Here is an 18,522-nt window from a genome sequence, read left to right on the forward strand (position 1 = left end):
ATATGAAATGTTTATCACCATAATAACTTTGAACTTTCATGGGACCACAAAGATCAGTGTGTACTAGATCTAACATTCCTTTATAAGTGTAGGACTTACTTGTAAATCTTGATCTTGTCATCTTACCCATCTGGCATCCTCAACACATAGCATTCTCTAGTTTTTCTAGACTCGGTAGACCTCTTACTCAGTGCTTCTTACTTATTTTGATCAGCCATAACCAGGTATCATCTATCTTTGCATAAAGACACTTGTTCTAAGTTGAGTCAAGATGAAATGTATTACCTTTTGTTTGTGTCCCGGTAGCTGCCAACTTTCCATGTTTGTCATGAACTTTGACACATCCCTTGTGGAATTCTATTCGGTATCCTGTATTGTTTAGCTGGGCTACACTCAACAAATTTTATTTCAAACCTTCAACCCAGTATACATCATCACATTTATCATTGTCAAGAAGTGTTATAGATCCTTTACCTTTCATCGGACATGGTGTATCATTACCAAATCTTACATAACCTCCATCATAGTCTTCTAATTTAACAAACTTGTGTTTATCACCTATCATGTGATGTGAGCATCCACTGTCTATGATCCAAGAATCATTATTATTTATGTGAGATATTAGGGTTTTTTTTTCATACCTTTCTACATCTGATCCATCTTTAATAGCCACATAAACAACTTCCTCTGTATCAGTTTCATCCGATTTATCATCATTGGATTCCTCATCAGCTACTAGGCATGTCTCTATGTCTCTCCTTCTGAAGTCTCAGTGTCCTCTGTATTGGTTGTCTTTCTACTTGTTATCTTGGTATTCTCTCTTTTCACTAGATTCTTTGTCAGGGCAGTTAGAAGCCATATGTCCTATTTTATCACAATTGAAACATTTTAAAGGTAGCTTTCCTTTATACTTAACTTTTCCTCTCGGTAACCTTCTTGCTAATAATGCTTCAAACTCTTCTTTCTTTTTTATTTCCTCATATAGTTTGTGCACTTCTTCCATGTTCTTGTGAAATCTTTCACTTGCTCCACTATGATTCCCTTCAGAGTACTTCATCATTCTATCATTGTAATCATCAGATTCACCAATATGAAAAGAACTAAATGCAGATTCTACTTTATTTATCGAAAACCCACTGTTATCAAAATTACTTAACTCAAATGCATGTAGCTTACCAATAGTAGCCTCCAAAGAAACTGACATATTTGGTATAGACCTTAGTTCATTGATTGCAGAGACTTGAATGGCATAAGCAAGAAGAAGTGTTCTAAGCAACTTACTTGTTACATCCTTTTCTTCAATAGTTCCTCCTACTCCTTTGATTTGATTGACAGTCTCCTTTAACCTTGTACTGTATTGGGTTATGTTCTCACCTTCATTCATTCTCATGGATTCAAGTTGTCCTCTTAGACTATCTACTTTTTCTCTTTGAAAATGTTCATCACCGCCATACACAGATATGAGCTTGGTCCATATTGTTGTTGCATCATTAGAGCCTTCTAGATCATTAAACTCTGAGTCGGTCAATGTTGATGTTATTTCAATCATAGCTTGAATATGTTCTTGCTTTTCCTTTATCTCTTCCAAGGTCATTGGGTTGGTGCTTGGTGGTATGTAATCATTCTCCAAATAATATGTTTCATATTCTCCAATTCTTGATAAATGGAGCTTCATCCTTTTCTGCCATGTGGAGAAACTTGACTTGTTCAACTTTGGTACATCCCTATTATACATCTTCAGATCTTTGCCTCAAGTACCTTTAAACTTTTCTTCTAGAGTCCACTGCTCTGATACCAATTGTAAAGTTCGGATGCCAATAGCTAACAAGATGAGAGGGGGGTGGGGGTGAATCATACAAACTTAATTTTCCATAAAATCAACAGATTCAACCTTGGTAACTTATACTTTAGCAATATAACCAAAACTATAAAAAACATTCAAACTTATAAACAGATAACATCACAACACATATAACACCAGATATAATGTGGAAACCCAAATAGGGAAAAACCACTGTGGGATTTCAGACCCACTAAGAAATATACTCTTCTAGAGTATGCTCGGTTAAAAGAAAATCCTATTAAAGATTACAAACACATTGCTAGATGTGACCCAGTTAAGGGATTTCCCTCGGATCTATTAGGATCTTCACTTTGTTAGAAGTGACCTTGTCAAAGGAGTTCAAACACTCATTTAGAATGTTACCTTTCTAGAGGATTTACAAATAAGACTATTAAGTCCACTCGGCTAAGAGATTTTCTGTCACTTACAAAATAACAGTAATAAAAATATATCTGCAACTTCACATCTAAAATGCTAAAGAAGATTCTATTTACTCAAAACAATCTTTTCATAGGACTTATCTTGTCCCTCTGCTGGGCTCCCTACTCTATTATTCAAATAGGTCTTCAAGATTTTGTGCTCGGTAATCACTATGTAGCATCACTTTGCTTACACTTGCCCACATGCATTGTTCATCAATAGTTTCTTATTTATAAACAATTTGCTAACCGCTGAATATCCTTGATCACATTTCCCATGATCAATCATAGCCATCATATCTTCAATCTTGACTAGGTTCAATTAATCGTTCGATCTGAAAATGTTTTACCTCGTCTTGGAACTTGCATACTTTCCTAGGAACTTGTGCTAGGTTGTTGTGGTTCAACCTGTGTTGTAGATCTTCCTCTTGTATTTTCCATTGCCATAGATCTTTAACAAACTTCATCCGTGGCATACCAATCATTTAATCATCTCTAGTTCGTCAGCATGCTTCATTAAATAATTCTTTTATCCATCCAATGTGATCTATTATAACTCGGTTGTTACTCGGTAGACATTTTGCCTTCATTAACCGATATCAATAACCTTAGGGTTTACTGACTAGGTTCCTTACTCGGTGACATAGTATAGTATTAACCTTACAATCAACAACATATGTAGTATATCAAAACAATCTAAACAACACAATCTCATCATTGTCTAACTCAGTAATAGTTTCCCATTGAATAACTTATTTCTCCCCTTATTCATCACATTCTTTCTGTGTCTTTTATCGACCTATTAATACTCTTCAAATCAATTTTCTCAAGATATGGCAACATCATACTGACTTAGAAAACCAATTTCATGACATCAATGACAAAATAATATTATAAAGACAGTAATCATCCTTCTTCAGTTATATCAATAATCTCCAACAACCTTCTCAATATCCTTAATGAATATCAACAATCTCCTATCTATTGTAATGCCAACAGCTTTCACCAAGAAGGGAGGTAGATGGTGAAGACTTGTAGAGAGACCTATCAAGTGTAACTAAACTTGTTATTGCAAACATCAGGAGCAGACACAAACAATACCTTTTATTTCCTTTTATGGCCTTTTGAGCACTTACCTAGCAACCTCCCTATCATAGTGGTATCAGAGCCAATGAAAGATTCAGGAGGAAAGGAACATTAGGAAAATGTGGTGACTAATGCAGAGTTAGCCAATAAGGTTCAAGACCAAGAGGAGGAAAATAGGGAACTCAGAGAAAGATTAGATCAACCAGCAATGAAACTAGCTGAAGTAGAAGTCAAAACTGAAGAAGTCCATGATAAGGTTGGAGATCAGGGTAAAATGATGGTAATAGAGGATGAGGTCTCCATGCCTGACCCTGTCATTGAGCAAGAACCATTCTTGAAAGCCTTGAGAGCTATGAGTGGTAAAACCTTAGAGGGAGTGGCTCTTTTCAGTGGGAAGATGGATCCAGATGCTCTTATAGAGTGGATTGAGGGTTTAAAAAACCATTTTGAATGTGATAGAGTAACTGAAGCAAAAAAGGTTAAGGTAGAAAAATCAATGTTGAGAGGGGCAGCCTTAACTTGGTGGAAGTTCATCGAAGAGGAAAGGGTGAAAGAAGGTAAGAAACCAATAGCCACTTGGAAAGCAATGGTAGCCAAAATAAAAGAAACCTACCTTCCTAAAGACTATGAAGTACAACTTTATAGGAAAAGACAAAATTGGAGACAAAAAGACCTAGATGTCAGTAGCTACACTAAGGAGTTTCAAAAATTGTACATGAGATCCAGGATAGTAGACGATGAGAGTATAAAAGTGGTAAGGTACTTGAATGGGTTAAGATGGAACATCCAAGAAGAGATGAGCTTGTTATGCCCACAAACAGTACACAAGTGTTATCAACTAGCACTTAAGGTAGAAGAGAAAGGTAGGAGAAAGCAAGAACAAAAGAACAAAGGAAGAGGTAGGGGAAGAGATGATAGAGGCCATAGAGGCAGTTTTGGGGGAAGGAGCATAGATCAATGATCCCAGGGAGAGTCTAAACTTATAGAGAAAAGTGGGGATTCTCAGAGAAAACCCAACTATAGGGGTAGGGGATCAAGCAACCCGAGTAGGGGTAGATCTAATGGACTAGGGAGAGGGTCCTACTTATCAACCATGAAGTGCTATAACTGTCAAAATTTGGGCCACCCTGCCTATAGATGCCTAAAGAAGCCTAGTTCATTCGATGGTAGTGAAAAGAGGGTAAACTATGTTCAGGAAGATGGAGGTAATACTAGAACTTCAGCATTGAACCATCTCGCTTCAGAAGATGGTGAGATTTTAATGATCAAGAGAGTGTTAATGAAGAAGCCACATAGTACAGAGGTCTCATAGAGAATATCATTGTTCAAGATTAAGTGTAAAATCATGGGAAAGGTGTGTAAGGTTATCATAGACTCAGAGTCCACAGATAACATCATATCAGAGGAAGTAGTGAGTAAATTGAAACTACCTAGGATACAACACAAGGAGCCATAAAAAGTCACATGGTCAAATAAGGGACAACATGTGTTAGTAAATGAGCAAGCCTGGGTAGATTTCCATATAGGTGGATATACGGATAGGATCCTATGTGACATTCTCCCTATGGATGCTTGCCACCTACTATTGGCTAGACCATGGCAGTTTGACCAAAAAGCACAACATGATGGGGAAAGAAACTCCTACTCATTTCAAAAAGATGGAGTAACCTATCAGATTCAATCCCTCAATGAAGAAGGAGAGAGCAGAAACAAAATACCTAACATCTTGTTAGTGAATGAGAAAGAGTTCAAAAAAACACTAGAAGAAGGTGAAGGAGTGGGATTTGCACTCATAGTGAAACCCAAGGAAGAAAAGGTAGAAAAAAAAGTTGAAATACCATATGAGGTGCAGAAAATCCTTGATAACTTCAAAGAAATAATTAGTGATGGTACACCCGCAACCTTACCACCTCCTAGAGCCATTAGCCATCAGATTGATTTCATACCTAGAGCCTCTTTACCAAATAAGGCAGCCTATAAGATGACCCCTAAAGAAAATGAAGAGGTAGCAAGACAAATACAAGAACTCTTAGACCAAGGGCTGATTAGGAAAAGCATTAGTCCTTGTGTAGTACCTATAGTGTTGGCACCTAAGAAGGGTGGAACATGGAGACTTTGTATAGATTCTAGAGCCATAAACAAGATCACCATCAGATATAGATTTCCCATACCTAGGATAGAGGATTTGATGGATTTTTTGGGTGGTGCACAGTATTTCAGTAAGATTGACTTGAAGAGTGGTTACCATTAGATAAGAATCAAAGAGGGTGATGAATGGAAGACAACTTTCAAAACAAATGAGGGTATTTATGAGTGGCTTGTCATGCCATTTGGACTCTCTAATGCTCCCAGCGCATTCATGAGACTCATGAATGAAGTTTTCTATGATTTCATTGGAAAGTTTGTTGTTGTGTATTTATATGATATTCTTATTTTCATTAAGACTAAGGAAGAGCATTTGAAGCATTTAGCTATTGTTTTGAGACAGTTATCTGATGAATAGCTAACCATTAATCTCGAAAAATGTGATTTCTTGAAGCAATAATTGGTCTATCTTGGTTTTGTTGTATCAGGAGGCAATCTAAAAATGGATCAATCTAAAGTTGCAGCAATAACCAGTTGGCCAACTCCTAAGATAGCCAGTGATGTCAGAAGCTTCCATGGTTTGGCACAATTTTACAAAAAAATCATCAAGGGATTCAGTGAGATTTGTGCTCCAATATTAGACACCATCAAAGGGGGTGTAAAGGTAAAATTTTAGTGGACAGATGCAGCCAATAAGGGGTTTGAATTATTGAAAACTAAAGTAGCTACTCAACCAGTGCTCATTTTACCTAGTTTTGATAAGCTTTTTACTATTGAATGTGATGCTAGTAATATTATTGTAGGAGTTGTTTTAAGTCAGGAAAATAGACTAGTTGCATTTTTTAGTGAGAAGTTGAATGATGCCAAGAAAAATTACTCTTTAAATGATTTAGAACTTTATGCATTAGTAAAAGTACTTAGGAAATGGAGACACTATCTTCTTCCTAAAGAGTTTGTTGTATACATTGATAATCAAGCACTAAGTTTCTTGAACTCACAGGATAAACTAAATCATAGACATGTTAAATGGGTAGAATACTTGCAAGCTTATACTTTTACTCTTAAGCATAAGAAGGGTCAGTTGAATAAAGTAGCAGATGCTTTGAGTAGAAGGTTGTTAACTATTCATGAGATTCAAGTTCAGAACATTGGTATTGATAGTTTTAAAGAGATGTATCCTACTGATGATGATTTTGCTGAAGCTTATAAAGTTTGTCAAGATTTTGAGAATAATTTCCATGGTGCATATGCTGATTTCACTTTGCAGGATGGTTTGTTATTCAGGGGTGGATAATTGTGTGTTCCAAAAGGTTCTATGAGGGAGAACCTCATTTAGGAGAAGCACAATGGGTGCTTAAGTGGACATTTCGGTCTCAACAAAACCTTAGAGCTGGTTCAAAGGTTCTATTATTGGCCTAAGATGTAGAGAGACATCAGGAGGTATGTTGAGCAGTGTTTGGTATGTCAGAAAGAAAAAGGTAATTCTTCCAATGCTAGTTTATATCAGCCTCTTCCCATTCCACATAGGCCTTGGGATTGCATTAGTATGGATTTTGTAGTAGGATTACCTAGAACTCAAGCAGGATTTGATAGAATCTGTGTACTAGTTGACAAATTTAGCAAAATGGCTCATTTTATTCCTTGTAAGACAACACATGATGCAAGTCATATTCTTTACTTATTTTTCAAAGAATTTGTTAGAATACATGGATTGCCTACTAGCATCGTTTCAGATAGGGATGTTAAGTTTCTTGGTCATTTCTAGAAAACATTATGGAAGAGATTGGGTACTAATCTCTCTTTTGCTTCAGCTTATCATCCACAAACTAATGGCCAAACCGAAGTTGTGAACAGGTCTCTTGGAAACATGCTTTGGTTCTTGACAAAGGAATATGGACAGAGTTGGGATCAGCTCATTCATCAAGTAGAATATGCCTACAATGATAGTGTCAACCGGTCTACAGGTAAAAGCCCTTTTGAAGTTGTTTATGGTATGCATCCAAGGGGTATAATGGAGTTGAGGGATATCACTAACTTGTAGCCTAAGAGTGGAACAACAAATGACATGGCTCAATCCATGAAGGAGGTTCATGAGCAAGTGAGAAAGGTTCTTCAAGAAACCTCCCAAAAAGTCAAGGCAAGAGTGGATTCTACAAAGAGAGATGTTCAGTTTTCCATAGGAGATTATGTGATGGTTCATTTGAACAAGGAAAGGCTACAAAAGGGAGTTTCAAGCAAACTTCAGATGAGGAGAATAGGCCCTTGCAAAATATTGGCTAAGTATGGGTCTAATGCTTACAAAGTTCATTTGCCTACTGATGTTTCTTTGTCTCCCATTTTTAATGTTGTAGATTTGATTGCTTTCAAAGGGCAACCACCTAAGGAGATAAAAAGAGTTTCAGATGTTGCACAATCCCTTTCTGATCTATCTCTCCCTTCTCTTTCTATTCCCCAAGAAGAAGAGGTTCTAGACTTCAGGATTCTCAAGAAGACAAGGAATCAAACCTACATGGAGCATCTAATCAAATAGAAGGATAAGCCTATCTCAGAGGCCACATGGATACCTAAAAATAACATTCAAAAGTTTGGTATCCTTTCTTCTTTTCTGCCTCAAGGAGTCACATGACTTCTTTATTTTTGGGGGAGTATGGTGCAGGAGCACCTAGTTGAGAAAAACACTCCTTTTTGAGTATTTAATGCTTTCATGTTTGTAATTTCTTGTGTCAAGTTTATAATTTTTTTTTAGGTTGTTGTGTGTCTTGTTTAGTGTATTTGATCTCATTTTGGGTTCAAGAGGTCAAGTTTTGCCTTTCAGGCTTTGAGTTGACAATTTTTGGCAAAAATGTGCTAAATTGCCAAAAAGATCTTCTAATGCTTTCCAAATCATTGAAACATGTTTGATAAGTATTTTTAAGCATGTCTAAGGTGTTTAGACAAGTTTATAAGGTTAGATTGTCAAAAATGTCTTTTGGAGCAAGAAATGTTGTCATTTGGGCTTCTAAAAGTTGTCATTTTTTTACTTTTCTTGCAAAATGAAGTTGTAGAAGCCTCATGTCCATACTGGGCTTGATAAATAACTTGTTTGACTATAAAAATACCTCTCTTTTCTTCACAAAAGGTTGGTGATTGTAAGAGCAAGAGATTCCTAATAAAAATCATGAAATTTTGGCTTTATTCACTATTTTTTGCTTCTTTGGAGTAACAATCCGTACTCTATCTTTGCTAGTCCATACTGTACCTTTGGAAAGTGTGCATAGTAGTTTTACAATTCTCTCCAAGTGATTGTTATACTGGTTTCTTTTGGTAATTTTTTTGTACAAAATTATTTTACCTCTGTGTGCTCACTGCCCTGTCAAGGGTTTGAGATTCCAAAATGCCACCACTTGACTAATCCAGGTTTGGGATCCCACAAAATGGATTTAGTCAATTTGGCACTCATGTATATAGTGTACATATGCTTACTTTATTCCAAAATTGTGTTTGGAAGGACTTGAGTGAATACTAGGCAAGTATTGATTACTCGGCTAGTAGCATGTTCAAAAAATCAATATTTGCACCCAAAAGTAATTTGGAGTGAACAAATGTATGAGGCAGAGGTCTGGACATATGGCCAAGGGTGTTGAAGATCACCTTGGTTTGTTAGAGTAGCTTGTTCCTATTAAACATTAACACTTTGTAAACAAAACAATGAGTTCACTATTTTTGTGTATTGTGTTTGTCAAATGCTCATGGAATGCTTCAAAAGCATCATCCAAGCCTTGTACCTAAGAAGGAAATGTAATAGGAAGATTGATTAGTTTTTTGAAGACCTCATTGAGGTATATTTGTAGTTCAAACCCCTTATTATGCAGGTCCAAAGAGGTGGCAGCAACTGACTAGTAAAATGAAGCATTTTGACAGTGACAATGGTATTCCACTTCCTTTCTCAGATGTGTGCCAAGTGTTTGGCATTATGTTTGTAGGGAAGTAATAGAGGAAGGCTTTATTTGGTGTGGCAGAAGTCCTAAGCTAGTTTGGAGGCTTTATTAGTGGAGTTGGGAAGACCTTTCTATGTTCTTTGGTCCAAACCCTACCAAACCCTTCAAAAGTGCCATAAATAGTGGACAATCATGAATTTGCACTAATAGTGGCCTAAACCATGAAAATACACTAGAATATACCTTAAAACTACCATCCAAATCAAGGTTGTTGGAGGAGAGACCCATCATAGAGCAAGACAAGTAAAAAAGTGTCAATTACCCCTCCACGGGCTTGTAGCCTTTTGATTGCATAACACACACTTTACAAGAACCCGATTGGAAGGAGGACTTTGGGACTCATGGAACTTTGTGAGATGATCCTAGAATAGTGAAAAAAATGTCATATAGGACCTTGGATAGTGTGTAACCCCTTTTTGAGGTTTTGACCCTTGATTGGTGATTGAGCAAGCCAAAGGCCATGGGCCTAAAACTAAGTTTGATTGACAAACCTTGAGTAAATCTTGTTTCTCTACATGTCCTTGTTGGAGTCTCCTAATGCACTCTAAAATAGTGAGTTGAGTGCCAAAAGAACAAGGATTGAGAATGTGTAGATTGGTGGAGTGAGCAATTGAAGAAAGTTTGAGTAAGGGTGTGAGCTTTCACCAAGAAGGGAGGTAGATGGTGAAGACTTTTAGAGAGACCTATCAAGTGTAACTAAACTTTTTATTGCAAACAACAAGAGCAGACACAAACAATACCTTTTGTTTCCTTTTATGGCCTTTTGACTTTAATTGGTCTTTTGAGCACTTACCTAGCAACCTCCCTATCAACTTGTAGGAAGGCTTACAGCCTAGATCACATTCCTCAATCACAAAAGGAGCCTCACTAACTACATATAAATCTAGACTACAATCCAGAGAAATGATTGAACTGCAAAGATATCATCTTCTATGCTTGAATATAGTTTTGATTAAGCTCTGTCTATTCTGGTTTGAAACCCTAAACCCTTTACTGGAATACCCCTAGATAAATATCCTCACATACATAATATCTCTCATATATTTCGCATCTCTTTCGTTATTTCCTTCCCAATTACATATTCACATGATATATCAAAATGATCTAACCTACTGACTTATATACCCTTTACAATTCATCATGCCTTATGTTGGCTTATAAAGATAATTACAATATCAATATACTTGTTGCCTAGATAACTTAAATACATGAATATCAAAAACAATTGCCGATGCTGGATCCAAAATATGTCGACCTCCAATACTGATAACCTGATTCTAAACCATGTCGGCCTACATTGTCGGTAACCAAAGAAATCCTTCCATCCTGCCAATGTCGGTGCCGATATCAGTGAAGTGCCTGCCAGTACACAACTGAACCAAAACATGAAGCCGAAACAAGATACCATGTTGCCACCAATGACAACATAGTCAAACCAACCAATTGAGTGTCAATTGCCAATAATATATATATATATATATATATATATATATATATATATATATATATATATATATATATATATATATATATATATATATATATATATATATATATATATATATATATATATATATATATATATATATATATATCCGTAAATACCTTCTATAAATACACCTCATTCAAAACAACTAAATCTATTATATATATGTATATGTACTTATATACATATTTATCCTTTCTTTTATATGTATACAAATACACATACATATATATAATTAATTTTTAAAAGTTTACTTTATTAAAACCAAACCTGAAATGTTAAAAATATTTTTCTATTCCCCTTTTAGGAATATTCCCTAACTTATTATTAAGTTAGGGCATCCCCCTTTTAATTATTTTATATTTTTCTTTTGTGATGCAGGTTGGAGGTCACAAGGCGGCGGATTCTCATGCCTACTCTGTGACTGAAACCATGGTGACCGCGTGTTTTTTGTAGGTTTTGTTTGAATGATGAGGGCAACATTTAGAAGAGGAGAGGAAGAGGGAAGGGGAGGTGCTCCATCGTGGTGGCCACTGCCCACAGTGCGGGGAGGGTTATCTCCCCCCTATGACTATGGGGATGTCCCCCACAGTAGCGACGCTTCAGCCCATGACTATGGGGTGGACTCCCCACATTCATGGGGGGGGGATAACCTTCCCTGCAACTATGGGTGGCCTCGACCCCCAAAACCCTCAACTCCACCCCAAACCTGATGCGATATAATTTTTTTCGATTAAATTTTTTTTAAAATAGACATGGTTAATACAATGCATTTTTATTTATAAATGTGTATATATATATATATTTATATATATATGTATACATATCTATATGTATACATATGTATACATATATATATGTATACATATGTATACATATATATATGTATACACACATATATATACACACATAGACTGTAAATACGCAATGTTTTCTTGACAACCTAAAATGAAGATTAATGCTTGATTTAAAATCAGATTTAAACAAGGAGAAATTTCATGCTATTGCTCACTTAGACTATAATGAAATCTACAGGTTCAGGAGCATTTCTTTTTTTTTCTATTTCTAGATTGATACTTGAAATACTCATCATGATCAAATTTACACATGGAGTTGTAAAAGGACATAAATAATACAAATCCTAGATTAGGAACTACATAGATTTACTATTTCTCATACTAACTATAATCTGAAAAATAGCTACTCAACTCCATATAAAAAGTAAACCTTTTTCCAGCTTTACATTTATTTCAAATAAAGATTTCAACAGAATTATAATATTTTTTATCTGGTCTCCTTTCCTTACCACTAAATGAATAAACTTTATAGAGAAAATACACTCTTTTACACATAGTTTATTTTTTAAACTCAATAGCAGGAAAATGAAATACATAGATCTCTCTCATCTTTACAATCTCCTTTTTGTTTTAGATTTCACTAATCTCATAAAGGAAGCCTAATCTGAAACAAAATATAGATACAACTTGCACACACTCTTCAATATGCCACATAGATAAATTTGTTTTTCTTCATCTTCAACTACCAATTTGTAGACCTCCAAGTACATGAAAACTTTTGGTTGTGACCATGGAGGCTCACCTCCCAACCTAGGCCTACAAGAGGCCACCCCCGAGCTTGGGAGAACTAGATACCAAACAGGCTACATTAATACTCAAAAATTCAAACACAATTTCCACATTTTCATAGGAGAAGCATACAACATAAAGCTCCCAACCCAAGCTTTCTCATAGTCACCAAGTGACATTTAAATTAGGGGTGAAGGTGGACCAAGTATCAAAGGGGAGAACTGCAATAATAACAATAAATATCAAATTTCTTCACAAGGCTAACACATCCTGAAAACTTGGTCTCTCACATGACCACAAAATTCCCTTATGACCCCCTAAGGCTTTCAAGCCAAATACACCCCTTATAACCCTCAAATATACAAAATAAATGCAATAAGGATCCAAGATCCTTGTTTCTCCCTATATTTCAAGAAGAGAGACTCTACACCCTAAGAATGTCACAAACTCTTCACACCAAGACTACTATACCCTCCCTAGGTTGATTTTGGTCTTGACTCCCATTCACAATAATCAAAGAAAAACCAAATAAAACAACCATCAATTCAACCAAGTTCATAAAAGCAATACACTCATTCACATATATTTTCAACTAGATTTTTACACAATGACAAACATGAAAGTGCAACTAAGATTCTAAGGGTGAAAATGCACCAACCTTCAACTCTTGTTATGGATTGTGTATTGAAGAAGAGATTCCAATTTCCCCAAACCAATGCCAAAAGCATGTAGGAACAAGTCTCCTTACTTAGACAAATTTCATTCTCAAAGCAAAATTCCTACACAATTCTTAGTCTCCAAGATTGGAGAGTAGGTGATAAAAATTCTCTATTTGAATTTTTCTCCTAAGTAGACTCTCTCATAACACTTTACAACTTCCTTGGAAGAGGATGTGAGAGCTCATAGCTTGGTATTACCAACCTTCTTATAAGGTTTCTAAAAGAGGAAACTAAAAAGGTAAGTGTAAGGTGGGGAAGTGGATCCAACTCAAGAATGGAATGTTGTCTAACCAAGACTCCATCTTCTAGAAGCTTATTTTTGTCCATCAAGAAAGGTCACTTTTGAAGTGACTTGGCAATCACGTGTGAGTGATTATAATCTCAAAAATTCCCCTTACCCATAGGTATATCAAATGGCCCTTCAAACATGACTTAACCACAACTATAGGATTTAGTTTAACCCCCCACCTATGGGTCAAACTTGATTTGACCATTCCAAGGGATGCCTAACCAAGTTGTCTTTTGGGAACACTAAATGGTATTTGAAAATGAATTGGTTTTCACATTTCCCTCTCAAAGACATGTCACATGACAACTCACAATACATTACAAGTTTCAAGTGACACCATAAAATACAACACATCAACATATAGTTGGACAAGTCTTTTCAAGGTGAATTTAGATTAAAATTAAACAAATCAAACTCACACACATGCATTCACTTATACAAAATAAACACTTTAGAAACGAGGTATTGTCTCTCCAAATAGACAAACCTTGGCTTCACAATCGCACATAGGTTTGGTTTTAGCTCTCCCGTATATGTCCATGGTCACATGGATTAATATCCTACACATCTCAATCCACAGATCAGTAGGTCCAAAATAATATGCATACAAGTTTAGAATGAAACACATGTCAAACACATAGCATTCAATTTCACATTATAACATGAATTGATCTCCTCATCCAAGAACAACAGAGCCATAATTCCATTACTTTTCCTAGCAATCCACTTGTGACCATTTACTCATTTGCAACACCATTGAATTCATATAAAGCAATTATCAAATAGGAATGCATAAATGGATTATAATATCATCAATCATAGGTACTAAAATCAAGCATAATGTGGGATACATCATATCCGATAATATCCAAATTAGATCATCTGTCAAATAGTCTCTAAATCCATAATGCATCAAAATAATGTCTTGAATGATAAGTCCTTAGTGAAAAATAAAGAAGTGATACGATGGGCTCGAGGTAGGGCCTCACATCGTCCCCCCTAGGCATGAACTTCCTCCTGGAGTTCATTAAAAATATGGGGATACTAAGATCTCATCCATGTTGCATCCTCCCATGATGTTGTAACCTCATCATAACAATCCCACTGGACCCTAGCCTGGTCCATCTCTTTGCCTTGAAGAGATAGCATCTGACGAGCCAAAATGCGAATGGGCTCCAAAGCCAGCTGCCTATCCGACTCCACCTGCAAGGCATCCCAATCTAGAATATGAGACTCATCATCAATATATTTCCTTAGTACAGACATATGAAACACATCGTGTATGCGTGACAAGCTAGGTGGCAAGGCTAGATGATAAGCAACTCGTCCTATCCTCTCTAGGATCTCAAATGGTCCAATAAAGCGAGGTGTGAGCTTAGAACCCTTTCCATAATGGATTGGACTCTTATGCGGTCGCACTCTCAAGAAAACTCTATCTCCAACCATGTAGCTATGATCTATCCTCTTCACATCTACATACTTCTTATGTCTATCCTGACCCTCTCTAGGGCATTGTTTGATCAAATCTACCCATTGCTCCATTTCTCAAACTAACTCGGGACCAAGGGCTACTCTATCCTCAATGCATTCCCAACTCAAAGGTTTCCTACATGGTCTTCCATACAATGCCTAATAAGGTGGCATCCCCAAGGAAGTGTGATGTCCATTGTTACAGGCAAATTCCACCAAGTGAAGATGTATACACCTAAAAATGGTCTGAAAATAATTAATTAAATAAACAATTATTTAATTAATCTCCCTCCCCAATTTAATTAAATTCACTAAGCAATTTGATTAATTTTCCCTTTTCATCTACTTATTAATAAATCTATGGATTTATTAAATAAGTTCATTTCATTTCACCCCTTTAATTAATTAATTCAAATTAATTAATTCCTCCCATCAAAATCATTTCTTCTAATCCTAATTAATTAAAACAAATCATTCATGAATTGTTGAGATTAATTATCCTTTTCCTATTATTTGAATTTCTAAATTCAAATTCTCCTAACTTCTACCACTCCTAAACCTAACCATTCCTAAACCTAACCCATTCTACCTACCACCATGTCCCCTTTCATCCAACATCTTCTGGAACCTTTGTGACACTTGTCACTAAGTGTTCCCTTTAATCCAACTCCCTTTGCCAGCCTCCTCCAATTTAACCATTGATATCTTCAGATCAATCTCAACCGTTGATTCATGCCAACTCACCCCTAGCCTTGGAAAATCCTATAAATAGACCTCATTTTGAGCAATATGGATCCCATCTCATTCGTAGCTTAAGCATTTTTATTATAGGCATCTAGCTTCTAGTTTATCAGTTTTAGCAATGTTATCATGCTCATTTTAGCTTAATTGCATCTTCATTCTAGTTCATTTTCTAGATCAATAATGAACTCATATAGCTTAATCATGCTATTATTGCTAGATCATGCATTTTCAGCATTCAAATCCTCCATCTAAGTGTCGTCAAGTCACTGAATTTTGCATAATCCGATCTGAGAGCATTTTACATACTCGCATTTACTAGGAGGCAATAAGTCGATTAGCTATGGTTTTACATGTCTTTGATTTAAATCTTCTAAGCATGCTTGTAATTATTTATTTAGTGTTTTGTGTTGCAGGAATAGGTATAACAGGTACACTTCACAGAGCATGACATTTTGGTGCACACCATGGGGCCAAAATCATCATTTTTAGCCTCCCAAGCTTCCTCAAACTTCATCTCTACCGGATCAGAATCAAAATGTTGTACGAGTTGCCTTTCTAGCTCATACAAACTTCATTTTAGTCTCATATGATACCTCATCCTGACTCGTATGAGGTTTTAAACTGCAAATTCTTGTCCCGTACTATGCTGATCCTCTGTCGTATGAGTTTATTTTCACTGTCATATGATAGCTAAATCCTTTTCGTATGAGTTTTTGATTTGAAAATTGTTTACTTGTACTAGGTTGATTCTTTCTCGTATGAGTCTATTTTTCTCTCTGTACGAAGTTTAATCCTTTGTCGTGCTAATTGCAAATTTGTGTCGTACGAGTCTCTGGTTCTGTGATTTTTTGAAAAAATCTACAAATTAGAAATTTCACCTAGCTGAAAGCCATGCTCTTTGAAAATTTCATCTAGAACTCTTGGATACCTTTCCAACAAGGTAAATGGCTTGTAATTTCGAGTCCCGAGCAGAAAGTTATGCCTATCTGAAGTTAGGATAAAATTTCATATAATTTGTTTTTTAAAAATTTCATAATTCGGATCACTAATGCTAACTTTGATTTGTTTATGAGATTTTGGCAGCCTAACTCTTTCTTGCAGATACGCTTGTCAAAGACAAAATTCAATACAATGACTACTAATGAGTTTTTGTAGGTTGCCTAAGGATTCAACAAAAACTTTGTGTATTCTTTAAGATTTTTAGGCACACTTCAATTTGGGCTTAAAGAAATAAACTATCATGTCTTATGTGCTTATGATGATAGGTGAGTATGCTCTCACCTTTCTTAGGTGATCAAAAAGCTAGACTCATTTTTTTCTTTCATTAGTGCATCTCTTTAGCAGGCCTGTGCTCCCGAGGAGTTATTAACTCTTAGCCATTAAGGCCGGTGAGAGGGGAACGACCTAAGTGGGAATGACTAACACCAAGTAATCCAACCCACTATAAAATATATATGTTTTTGATGAGAATCAAAGCAGTGGCAGTGCTTGGGAATAGCTCTCCTTCGTACCTTCGGGTATATCAAACCTTGGTTTTCAAGGCTGGGAGACCTCTTAATTGAGTTTATACCCCGACGTGCCAAATAGATCCCTTACTAGTTCCAAGTTAAAATAGAAGCTACCCGATTCACCTCTAAAAGGGTGATAATCTTTGTGAAAGAGAGATAGTAACTCTCCCAAGACACTTGCCATATTGTGCCCCCATTAGCATTTGGAGTCAGATAATATGGCATTGAGAATCCATTGTGTGAGACTTAGCGGTTGTATTTTGATTAGCTATTAGGTGTGTACCTAAGTCAGCAAGCAAAGGTTTTCATTCTCAACCAACTTCCTTAGGGTTTAGCTTGGTTAAGAGTCATGTATCACATCATGTGTTTGTTGTGTATTCATCCCTAAATTGAAAAATCAAACACTTAAAACTAGAAAACCAAAGTAAAATATCAAAATTCAGTGATCAAAACTCAAACAAGCAAACAATTTTATCATTGTTCAAATATTTGTCGTACGAGTCAAGATTCTTTGTCGTACTGCTTGATCTTTTGTCGTAATAGTCAAGGTTCTATGTCTTACGAAACACTTCTTTACACATGAAGTTAGTAGTCTTTCGTTCTGTTTTGTATCTCTTGTCGTTCTATGCTGCATAATTTGTCATACAAAACTCTGCATCTGTCAGTCCAAAGCTGTGTCCTGCATGCCTGTTTCAGATTTATCATTTCTGCCTAATCAATTTGCAGTAAGCATAAACACCTGTTATCTGCCAATCCTTGCTTAGATTGTCTTCTTGGTTTGCTTGGTCAAGTTATCATCCGTCAAAATCAGACTCTAGAAAATATACACCTCAAGATTTTCAAAATGTTCACCCTTAACAAGTTCAAGATCTAAACATCTCAAAGTGCATTAGCACCATCTTTGATAAACTGATCACTCAAACATAGTTTCTCATCAGGATCAATCATCCTTTATCATGAAACTGAAATGTTTGGTTAGGATAACCTTGTCCCACATCATAGGATATATCATTCCTATTGGACTTGGTTCTTATCAATCATCATCATTGCACTCTTAAACCAAAGATCAAAAAACTTGCAAACCTTTAAACACTTGAACCATCTTTTAGTGTCATATCACTCCATTGCCTTGAAATTGACAATTGATCACTTACCAAAACAACCTTTTGGACAATCAAATCCTAAGCAAAATAACACACAATGCCCATTTTAATAAGAGCATGGAGACATAAGATCACTGTAACATTGAAATAGCTGAAAATCATATCAACATGACATACCAAAGCAAAACACAAGAAGAACACATGACA

This window comes from Cryptomeria japonica, chromosome 2 (assembly GCF_030272615.1).
Source record: "Cryptomeria japonica chromosome 2, Sugi_1.0, whole genome shotgun sequence".
Classification (NCBI taxonomy): domain Eukaryota; kingdom Viridiplantae; phylum Streptophyta; class Pinopsida; order Cupressales; family Cupressaceae; genus Cryptomeria; species Cryptomeria japonica.